This window comes from Arachis hypogaea, chromosome 9 (genome assembly GCF_003086295.3).
Source record: "Arachis hypogaea cultivar Tifrunner chromosome 9, arahy.Tifrunner.gnm2.J5K5, whole genome shotgun sequence".
NCBI lineage: Eukaryota > Viridiplantae > Streptophyta > Magnoliopsida > Fabales > Fabaceae > Arachis > Arachis hypogaea.
This window is the reverse complement of record NC_092044.1, coordinates 116577856-116587684: the sequence shown is the minus strand read 5'-3', so window position 1 is coordinate 116587684 and position 9829 is coordinate 116577856. Positions and strand designations below refer to the sequence as shown.

The 9829-nt window shown below is 28.3% G+C and overlaps 1 long non-coding RNA gene across 1 annotated transcript; it reads right to left on the bottom strand.

Moving 5' to 3' along the window:
- Positions 1-6551: 6551 nt before the first annotated feature.
- On the bottom strand, positions 6552-7763 carry LOC112712416 (uncharacterized). The gene is made up of 2 exons (XR_003157785.3): positions 7548-7763; positions 6552-6967 (listed from the first exon to the last, which is right to left on the bottom strand). It is a non-coding gene; the product is annotated as an uncharacterized lncRNA (long non-coding RNA).
- Between the last annotated feature and the right edge of the window lie 2066 nt (positions 7764-9829).

Genomic DNA, 9829 nt, shown 5'->3' with positions numbered 1-9829 from the left:
TCGTCGGGTTTCATGTTACTACTACAGGAAGAAGTCGCGCCAATGACACAATCGCAACACCCCTTTGTATCGTCGTCCTCCATCGTGTTCTTCCGCCGCCGTTGGTCTTTTTCTTTTTTTCCTTCCGCGACGTGGGGCGCCCTCCACCTTCCATAAATCATCTCGCAAGCCTCACGGATATTTCTTTTTATTGTACATAAATGTTTAGTTTTTATTGTACATGGGTATTTCTTTTAAACTCGATGGATGTTGTTTTTTATTGTACATAGATGTTTCTTTTTATTGCGACTCTAAGGTCCAACATTGTCGACAATGTTGGCGGCGTGATAGGGGAGGGAGGAATGGAGTGGTTGTGGTGAAAATAAGATAATGAAAAAGAAGAAATGTGTAATTAGGAGTAAGGATGGATAATATATTTTTTCATGTTTAGTAGACCTATGGTGTAGTCTGTAAAATTCGGTAAATTAATAAATAATTAAATAATAAATTAATTATGAGTCAAATAAATTAGAAAATTAAATTTTATATTTTAGAAAAGTAAAAATATTTAAAATACGAATTAAAATATTAATTTTAAAGATTTTGGCCTAAAATTAAGCTAATGAGCCAAATCGATTGGATCGAGCCGTATTAGACCCAAGGCCTAACATATATATACAAGTTCAACCTTCTCTTCTCCCTCATTTCACATGAAACACGCTGAGGAAGAAGGAAGGAGATTAAGAACCTTAACTTTTAATTCAATCTTCAATTCCTCATAATTTTTAATCCGAAACTCAGATCGCTGCACTGTTTGTGGCCACATGACTGTCTCGCCGAGCTCTTCAAAACCATCTCAATAAAGTCATAAGAAATTCGAATTTCTCACCCAGCCCTTTCTTCTCTTTTGCATCATATTTTCTTGTCTTTGTCTACCACTACAAATGCACCTTTTGTCAACATTGTTGATAGTTCCCTCTTGGATGCAACACATAAAGGTTTTATTTCATAGTCAAATCTTACTCTCCCTAATACTTATTTTATTCCTAAATTAAACTTTAATCTTATCTCTATTGGTCAACTTGTTGATCTCGATTTTGATGTCAATTTTTCTATTTCTGGTTGTCGTGTGCAGGATTATCGAACGAAACAGATCATCGGGACTAGACGTAAGATCGGAAGTTTGTTTGAACTTGAGAATCTTCATATTCTTTTACGTCAAATCTATGTGTTGTTTCTTCTCCATCTACACTTCATTTTTAGCATCATCGTCTTATCTATAGCTCCTTAAAAAAATTGTGTCGTCTTATGTCTAAAGGTGTTTTAGGTCAGGTTAATCATGAGTTTTTTAATTGTATTTCTTTCAAACTGTAAAACAACTAGCATTATCTTTTCATAATAATCCATCTCTTTCTTACTCTCCTTTTGATCTTATTCACTCAGATGTTTGGGTCCTGCTCCCACCGCTTCTATAGGATGGGATCGATACTTTGTAGTATTTATTGATAATTATTCACGTTTTACTTGGGTTTATTTCATGACTAATCGTTTTGAGTTGCCTCAACTTTATATTAATTTTGCTACTATAATTAAAACTCAGTTTTTCAAGGTCATTAAAGTCTTTTGATACGATAATGCTATGGAATATCGTGACTTCAAACTTTTAAATTTTCTTGCTGAATAGGGTACTTTGTCCGAGTTTTCTTATCCTGATACATCTCAACAAAATGAAAGAGCTGAACGCAAACACCATCACATTCTTGACTCTATTCGTGCTATACTTATTTCTTCTTCGTGTCTTGAGCGTACTTGGGGTGAAGTTGTTCTCACTATTATCCATGCTATCAATAGAGTTCTTTATTCTGTCATTGGTAACACTACTATCGTTGAGCGTCTTTATCATTACCTCTATAGATTATAGCTCTCTTCATATTTTTTGTTGTGTCTGTTTTGTCCTTCTTCAGTCTCATGAGCATAATAAACTTGAACCTCAGGCTCGCATGTGTTATTTTCTTGTTATGGCACTAAATACAAGAGTTATCATTGTTGGGATCCCATCTCTCGATGTATTCGTATATCTCATCATGTTGTATTTTTGGTGCATTAAATATTCTCTAGTTTCTCCTCTTTTGAGTCCATTCCTTCTACCCAGTCATCATCATTTTTCACTAACTCCCATGTTGATCTTTTTTCTAGTGATGATACTACAGGTTCTATCTCCAGTCAACCTCTTGAGCCTCCTACTCTTGATTATCATTGATTTTCTACTATTCTTCATCACCATGAACCCAAGTCATTCTGAGAAACCTCTACAAATTCAAATTGACAACAAGTAATGCAGGAAAAAATCTAGGCATTTGAAAAAGCATACACTTGGGACTTGGTTGATCCTTCTTCTGATCAAGAAGTTATGGGTAGTAGATGGGTATACAGGATCAAGCTAAGACTCGCTCTGATAGTTTTATTGACCGTTATAAGGTACGATTGGTTGCTCAAGGATGTACGCAAGAATATGATATTGATTATGAAGAGACTTTTGCTTTTGTTGCTCGTCTCATATTTGTTCGCGCTTTCCTTGCCATTGCTGCGGTAAAAAAATAGGCTCTCAATCAGATGGATGTGAAAAATACATTTCTTAATGAGGATTTGAGGAAAAAGGTTTATATGAAATCATCCTGAGATATAATTGTCCTTCTAGCAAAGTTTGTCTTTTTCGTAAAGCACTTTATGGTCTTAAGCAAGCTCCTCGTGAATGGTTTAAAAAGTTCAGCACCACTATATGCAATATCGATTGCACTAGTAACCCTCATGAAAATGCTTTCTTTATTCCTAAAAGTGAACATGGAGTTGTTCTTCTACTTTTGTATATCGATGAAATGATCATGACTAGAGATTATGTTGATAGTATCTTTGATCTTAAAGCATCCCTTCACCACACTTTTGAAATGAAAGATCTTGGTTCTCTCAGTTATTTTTTTGGCCTTGAAGTCATATTCACAGATGACGGTGTCTATCTCTCTCAAGCTAAGTATGCTTCTGATCTTCTCGAGCCGAAATTACAGATAGTCGCACTGAGTCTACTCTTCTTGAGTCTAATGTTCGGTTTACTCCTATGGATGGCACTGTTTTGGATAATTCTACTCTTTATCGATAATTAGTTGGAGGTCTCATCTACTTGTCATGTTCTTAGACAGTTCTTGTCAGCTCCTCGTACTACTCACTATGCGGCAATTCTTTGCATTCTTCGCTATATCAAAGACACTTTGTTTCATGGCCTTCATTTTTCTGTCCATTCATCTTTAACCCTTCAAGTGTACTTTGATACTAATTAGGATGGTGATCCCACTGATCATCGTTTTACTACTGGTTATTATTTGTTTCTTGGTGACTTTCATTTTCTGGCAAGTCAAGAAGCAAACGTTCACTACTCAATCAAGTATCGAAGCTGAATATCGTGCTCTCGCTAACACTACTGCTGAGATTATCTCGATTTGTTGACTTTTCGGAGACTTGGGTGTTCCTCAGTTATCCTCAACTGATATTTTTTGTGACAACTACAGTACTATTCAGATTGTCCATAATGATGTTTTTAATGAATGGACCAAACACATTGAAATTTATTGTCACTTTGTCCGATAACATCTCTTTATCGATGTTGTTTGTCTTATAGCTGTTGGGACTCTGGATCAGACTACTGATCTCTTCATGAAGGCTCATCACCCTACTCATTTTCAGACTCTGATATCTAAACTCAAGATGGTACTTTAGTTCCCATTTGAATTTGAGGAGAGATGTTAGAGTATAATTAGGAACAATTAAGATCAGTTAGTATCAATTATATTTATTTAGCATATCTGTATATATATTTATTATAGAATATTACGTTTTTTTTTACTTTAATTCTTCTAATACTTATATATAACTTTGTATATTGTATCATTCAACACATCAATAATATACAATCACTTTCTTCGTATTACTCTCTAGTTGTTTATAACATTTTGGATGACCATTCATCACGTAGTCAATGTGAAAAATAATTATTTTTGCTAATTTATCGTTAATTGAAGGCTCATTCTTAAACGCTCCTTGCTAAGTATGGAGTGCTGCACACCTTGTTAATTCGTTAAATCTAAACTCTTCATTTGTTATATTTTATTTGAATGGTCTGGATTTAAAAAGGTACCTGTTAATCAGGTTAATCATTTTTTACAAGTTTTAGAATTTTTTTATAAGTGTCAGATATTTGGCTAAAGTTCAAAATAAAAAAATAGTATATAAATATTAAAAACAACATGACTGTAAAAAAAATTATTAGACTTTAAAATTAAAATAAATAATACATAAAAAATAAGTTAAAAATTCATGTACTAAATCTAGAAAAAAATTTAAATAATATTAAAATTTAAATAAATTTTGTTTTATGTGAAATAAAATTATAATATTGAATATAAACACAATGATAAAAAATTGTGTTATATATATATATATATATATATATATATATATATTTTATGTATATAATATTAAAATTTAAATAAATTTTGTTTTATGTGAAATAAAATTATAATATTAAATATAAATACAATGATAAAATTTTTTGTGTTATATATATATATATATATATAATTTTATTTTGTGAGAAACAAAATTAAAACATTAAATATGAATAGAATAATAAAAAAATTTGTATTATATTAATTTAATTAAAAAAACCATATATATAACATAAAAAACAAACAAACATATAACAATTTTATTTTGTGCGAAACAAAAATTCATATAATTTTTTATTAACAATTTTTTTATTGAAATATGTTATTTTACTATATTTATAATATATTATTTGGGATAATTATATTATTTTAGTTAATATATATTATTTAAAAAATATTTAAAATTTATTATTTTGTATTAAGAATATTATTAAAAATATATTGTTAGTTTTTTTTAAAATAATATTTTCTTTTCTTTGATTCAAATACTATGACAATAAATTTTTTGTACGTAACTGTGTCTACTCAATAAATATTATATTCATTTATTTCTATATAGTATGTAAAATAAATAATTAATGTTTAAAAAAGTTAATAAAAAAAGAAGTATTTTTTTTACCAACTTTTAGGTGAATATAGAGATTATGTCATTTGAATTATAACTCGTTGACAAAGAAAGAAATACTCTTAATTATATTTAAATAGAATAATTATTTATTAGGCTCATTCTTATACAAATAAAAATTTTTCTTAGTTTTATATCTGTAACATTTTATACCAATTAGCTTCAAAATTTAATTATTTTTTGAATAAATTAATAAAAAATAATACAAATAATTATTTAAATAAAATTATATTTTAATTTTTCATTCTATTACGTACAAGTTGAGGATAATTTGAAATAAAAGATAATGGACTTGTTATAACTGTCATGTATTTTGTGCTTTGACTGCGTCATCATCTGAGAATCATAGTACCTTCATGGAGACCAGTTCTTCTACAGAATCAGTTTGGAGTTAGCCAACAGCGTCTTCCTTTTCTATGGCAGCAATTTTTTTGGCTTTGAAGGTCCATTTATGGTAGAGGTGGAATGGAGTGGGTTCAAGTGCGTCAAAATCTGTGGCTAGACAGAACAATAGTAAACAAAAAAGTGAAAATGCTTGAAGACATCACATCAACAATAACAGAATAACGGAGGGATTCGATTAAATTTTTCTGAGTATTTTTTTGGTGTAAAGATAGTCCTTTGTTAAACGAGCGAATTAACGTTTTTTGTTAGTGTCGGTTTGTTTGTTCACCCCATAACAAAAAAATAATAACAATAATAAATAAATTTAATTTACTTGATCACTTTTAATAGTAGGTTAACTTTTAAAGAGTGCTGTACTCCTTACTTTACCTGGAGTGCACTAGCTTTCGCCGTAATTGAATACACATATAAAATTATTTTATATTGATGACAATGTATTAAAATTAAATTTATTTAATTAATAGTAAAAAAAATCAAGACTTTTTAACGTCCATTTTATTATTATATGTATTGGCAAATATGTGTTTTTGATATTGATGTTATTATAAAAAAAATTAATTTTTTAAATAAATATATAACAAATAATTAAAATTTTAAATTTAATATTTTTATTGAAAAATTAATTTTATAATTTTTTTAATTAATTAAAATCATTTTAATATGTGTATATCCCTATGTCACATATTAACTAAATCCTATAATTAACTTAAATTAGTCGAATAATTAACTCATTGCTTCACTTAAATACACATTAGAATTTAAATATCATTTTATACGTACAGAAATATTGGCTAACAAATTATATTTCTTGACAAAATTAAGTGTTGGACTAGCTATGCTATACTTATTCGTCATGAAACTATTAAGAAAGTCTTTCGCTGTCAATTAAATTATTAATATTATCAAAATGTGATGATATATAGTTACTAGTTAATTAATCAAATATTTAAAAATATATTTTTTCTAAAATATCTTATTGACTAAAAAAATGTGCTTATTAACTATCAATAGTATATTGATATATAACAGTAGAATAAATTCACTAATTCCAGACAAAATATATAATTAAATTGTAAAACATATTCCATAAAATTCACAATAAAAAAATATCATTGATCAACAACTTTGCATGTTTTAATAACAACAAAACATAAAAGAAACTAAAATACATTACTTAGTAAATAAATTTAATTATTATATGCTTAGACTTGAGAGCAACTATGAACATTCCTTAATTGATCTATAAAGGACGACGCATGCATCTTTCTTCATCTCAATTACTGTTTCTTCACAATAATGTAGAATACAGAAATCCTGGAGCCAAACCGAGAGTGACAAATTATGACCCTGAATTTCGGTAAATGAACAAAAACCTTTGAGTGCATCCTCTTCATAAAAGTAGACATGATTTCGAGTTTCAAAATTTTGTAGCTAGGCCTGTATGTAGCTTAGTTAATTATATCTGCACATATATAATAATCACGTAATGAGCCTCAAATGTGATTTGATACATACGCCTACGTACCCCTAATATGCCAGGAAATTAAATTAAATATACTAATTTAATTAAAGAAAAATATAGGTAGACAATAAAAATATTAAATAATGTGAATAATAGATATATCAGATGTTTAATTCACTAAGTGTGCGGATGGTTATCTAATACTAAGATTTATGTGAATAATTTAGGAGGATAGTGTGTTTTTATTTTATCGGGCCAATTTTAAAGCCTATTATTCACATTATTCACAAAAATTATTATCTACCTAACAAAATCCATTAATTAATAAAATTTAAACAATAGAATCTATCTTATCTTCCGTTCTTGAATTTACCCTACAAGCTAAGCTAAGCTTCATGATCATAAAAAATTATCAAAACACCATGTTAAAAACAAAAATATAATCACAATAAACTCTCTTCTAAAAACATGATAATGATAGACACACAAAATAGTTGAAAATTATTAAACTATAATTTTATCCAAGACAATTGCACGTGAATTTCATCGAAAAACAATTGCTAAGTAAAAATTAACGAACCTAGTTATTAGAAAGAGGAACGAATTTGAAAGCTGAGAGGTGGGCGGTGGTGGTTATGAAGAACAAATTAACCGTCGATCGCTGCCATCCGCAGTTGCACCACCACCACCGCCTCTACAGCCACCGTACTAACCCAAAATTGGTGGAAAGAAATCAGTGATATTGAAATCTTTGAAGCGAAGTTTAGACTTTAGAGAGACCTGAAAGAAAAATAGAATTGGCGGTACAAAATGAATGATTATTACCGGTCATTATATTTCTGTCAGAAAATAAATCAAGTAATTTAGTGGTCAAATTTCGTTTTAAAAGGCGCTGTATAATGGCCATTAAAAGTAATTATTAATGTAATTAACCTTTGGTGTACTGTTAACGTTTGATTTAATTTAGCTGGATAGCTTGATTAATTAGCATTCAGGTATACGATCAGTAGCTTTCTTTAATTTTGCTTTTTCTTTTTTTTTTTCGATGCATAACTCACGTTAATTATTAGTTGGTGATTAAAAATTTTTACCAGCACATGCATAGGATTTTTTTTCTGAAATAAAATAAAAATAATTATTACTTTTTAAAATTTAATTTTTGAACTTTAATTTTTTAAATATATATATATATATATATATATATATATATATATATATATATTTTGCATTTAGGATAAATTCGCGGTATTCATTCTAGGGTGACAACATATACCCTATTTGCAGGTACCGAAATGCTGATCTAGCGCAATTGCATGACATGGTGGACACTACTTAAACAACGGCGTATTGGTTTTGCACGCAAATCAATGCATAATCGTTTAAATAATGTCGACCATGTCATGCAATTGCATCAAATTAGCATTATGGGGATGGAGATGATCGCAGGAGTAAGTTGGAGCCACAATTGCAAATATGGGATTTCTAATTGGGGCCAACGAAATTGTGGGGTCATTTCGAGCACCAAGCTAAATTTCAGGGGTCAAATTGAGAATTAACTCATACTTATGTGCTGACAAAAATGAGATATTTTTTAGGGTTAATTCAGGTCATTAGAGATTGAATTTTGATGTAATTTTTTGCAAACATTATTATAAAAATGAGATATTATTATTCTTAAAATTTGGTAATTTTTTGTTATGTATATATTATTTTGTGATTTTTTAAAAGTATTATTGATTGTTAACAAAAAAAATTTATAAAAAATATATACTTACCGAAAAATCACAAATTTTTATTTATAATAATATCTTATTTTTATAATCATACTTGCAAAAAATTACATCAAAATTCAATCTATAAGGTATTTTTTGAATATATATATTTATTGTTGGGTATTGTTGTTGTGCTTTTAAATTACTTGAAGGCATTTTTGTCGATAGTAAAATTCGGGTGCATTTTTGTCAGCGTATGAATAATTCGGGGGCGTTTTTGGTGGTTAACCCTGTATAAAAATATGTTTCAAGTGGATGTTGAATTAAAAACCTCTTACCAGTGGCGGAGTTTGAAACAAAATTTGGGGGGAGGGGGGCAGATAAAGGATAATTGTCAAGATATTTTTTATATAGACCCCATTTAAGATAAGCTCGTCTAACCTCATCTCTCTAATTTGGGTGATATTGTCAAATTTGAAGTTGTTTTTCAGGGTCTCATTCCAAAAAATTAAGGTCAAAATCATCAGATGCAACTTTTTAAACTTTTAAAGGTTGTATCTTACTTTCTTTGTGATTCATTAAAGTAGAAGAATTATCTACATGTATTGATATTGTAAAAATGATATGTTCTCCTTCTTAAATATTAGCATTTCTCTTAAAAATTCATCAAAAATTTTTTTATGATTATTTTATATAAAAATTTAAATATATATCCTGTAAATTATGTAAAAAAAAAAGTTAAAAGAATAAATATTAAAATTTATAATATTTATTGAATTTCTTTTATCAATTTATACAAATACAATAATATCAATACTTATTGAATATTCTAATATTTTTTATCATATAAAAAATTAAATTAAATAAATAGTAAAATATAAAATAATATTAAATTAAATAAATAAAAAATACCTAATTTTTTATATTTGAACTCAAAGGTAGAGAGAGTATTACTTATTGAATAGAGAGCTACGAAATGCGAAAGAGATAAAGATTGAACTTGGATACTTTAAGTCATAGTAAAATATTTGAGCCAACAAAATTATTTTTTATTTTTTGAAAAAGTACTACTAATTTTTTTTTTGATAAAAAGTTTGCCCCCTGTCTCAACTAAGCTCAACTAAGCTCTGCCCTTGCCTCTCACTAAACT